This window comes from Poecilia latipinna, unplaced genomic scaffold (assembly GCF_001443285.1).
Source record: "Poecilia latipinna isolate Pla-1442-1.1 unplaced genomic scaffold, P_latipinna-1.0 Scaffold2637, whole genome shotgun sequence".
In the NCBI taxonomy this organism is placed as follows: domain Eukaryota; kingdom Metazoa; phylum Chordata; class Actinopteri; order Cyprinodontiformes; family Poeciliidae; genus Poecilia; species Poecilia latipinna.
The window spans coordinates 90,851-93,590 of NW_015115253.1; positions in this window are offsets into that span (position 1 = coordinate 90,851).

The window sequence follows — 2,740 nt, forward strand, 5'->3', positions numbered from 1 at the left end:
ACAGCCTGAACACACTGTGCAATTTTGAGCTACTGTTTTTATAAAAGAAAAGAAAAATGAAACTTAGCACCATCTAAATGTTATGACTTGGTAATTCTGTAAAATAAGACTTTCAAGGCCTTTAAAATCACTAACGGGGAAATGAAAATAAGTGAGTCACTGTCCCAACCCTCTAATCAGAACATTGTTAGGATCGTTGTTGCCTTATGGTCCAAACATGACCAAGAAACCTCTCACAGTGTTGTAAGTTATTTGGTCAGGAATGTAAAACATTAAATCTGGGTTTACCTCTTCCTGTTTAGTTACGGGTTTTCATGCTTGACCTAGTTGACTTCTTTCATTTCTTTATCAATGTACTGTTTGTTTTTTATTCAACTAAACTAGACACACCTTTGTGTACAGCACTTACCCTTTACACAAGGCCAGTTTCAATGGGGTTTGCTTCCCTGTTCTTGTTTGCCAATCTGCACCAGACTTTGTGAATCAAGTGCTGTCACGGGTTGCGTTCACACTGCAGCATGAAGTGACCCAATTCCTTTTTTTTATGTGACCTGTATCTGATCTTTTCATGACGATCTGAACAATACATATTTGATTTTTTTTCAAATGTGACCCGAGTTGCATTCATCCAACCTGATTAGACAAACTATTCTGCGGCTTGATATGTGCAAGCAGGAAGAAAAACAACAACCATGGCGGACGATGACGAGAATTAAGTTGTTAATGTGTTGCTCTGATCGAACAACAAACTTCAAAATCACAAGATACGCTCTAACATTAGCATCCATGTTGAATTTTACAAACACTGAGCACGTTTGCTATGTGTTGGGTCATTGCATCCTCTACTGTGCTTGCGGGACACTTTCAGGTTGTTGACAGTTCACATTAAGAGACTATATTCAAGACTGCACTGAATGGCTTAGAACCACAGCACATGAAAGGTCTCCTCTGCATCCCCAGAACCAGAACCAAACACAGAGAAGCAGCATTCAGCTTCTATGCACCAGAAATCTGGAACAAACGTCCAGAAAACTGCAAAACAGCCGAAACACTGAGACTAAAACCACCTGTTTAGAGTTGCTTTTGAAACATAAGTGAAACACTCACCGACACTCTGAAGTAACGACATTTGGAAAAATTAAATTTCAATTGTTGATGACTTTGTATTTTTGTGTTTTTATGATGCAAAGAACTTGGAACCTCCTGGTTGTTGAAATATGCCATACAAATAAACAGATTGATTGATTGATTGATTGATTGATTGATTGATTGATTGATTAGGAAAAGTCACATATATTTGGAATTGTGAATGACCACGCAAAAATTATTAGGATTTCACAAAAAAATCAGAATTGAGCAATAAAGTCTGCCATGTCAGGTTGTTTGGTGTTTTCATAGGTTTCTGTTATTTGTGCATATTTTCCTTCTAATGAGTTACATGTTCTAATCTGCTTATGTTAATAAATAGTATATCAAGTATAGTATATACAAGCAGACACTGTTAACATCTACATTAGATCTTAACTGTATCTGAAAGTCAAGTTATAAAAAAACAAATCACATTTAAAAGATACATGATTATTTGCTGATCAACTGTGAGCCACGCTGGCAGTTTTCTGTCTTTCTAATCATGATATCTTTGGTATTTTTCACAAATTCAATAAGAAAATGTATAAAACACAATTTTTTGTTGTTGTGTGTAAATATTTTTATATTTAAATTGGTACTTATATTCTCTAAATGATAAACAACGGTTGATCTTTTCAACTCTTTGTAATTTTGGCCTTATGGGCAAACGATTCATAGGTGGTTCAACAAATAAAAGTGATTTAAAAATAGTAATAAATAAAAAGGGGGAAGACTCATAAGAGATCAGGCCTTTAATTTTAAACTTTTGGAAATTATTTCCTTTTTTGTCTCAGTCATCTAAATTTATGAACATAGGCAACATATTCTATGTAAACAAGTTGACAGCAGCTCCTCTCCACACAATGAAATGTTAAATGACGATATCTGTATTTATCTGCACAGTGGCTTTCAAGATACAGTATCTCATAAACAAAAATGGGTAACACTTTATTGGAAAGGGATACATAAAACTGAGATAATACTGTCATAAACATGACACAACAATGGTCAATGAAGGAGTCTTCATGAATATTTATGACTGTCATGAAGAGTTATTCAGTGAATAATATCTATAATGCAAAGTTATACTAAAACTTGCATTAAAAGTCCATTAAAAGTGTCCACTTTGCATTAAAAGTGTTGTTATTTCCAGAATAACATTTCATGATAACAGTCATAAACATTCATGAAGACTCCTTCATGTTCATAACTGGTGTTATATTATGTTTATGACAGTATTATGCAACCCCCTTCAAATAAAGTGTTACCCAAAGTCACTTCTTAACAATGAAGCAAATCTTTGTATGTAGTTTGACAAATGTGAAACCAAACAGTTTTTATTATCTTGTATTCTTGCTTCATTTAACATGAAGATACTGGAACACCTTTGATATAAATATACAGTTTTGGATTGTTTGGTTTATTTGTATATTTATTTGTTTGTTTTATTTGTTGAACCAAGACCACTTCTAAGTCTTGAATATGAAAGTTGGACTTTCAAAGCCTTGATCATTGTCATGGCTCAATGTCAGAATTGGCCTCTATGAGGAAATAAACTTGATAATCCAGCCCCTTTTTTGGAGATGTGCCAAATGTTACTGAATAAAATCCC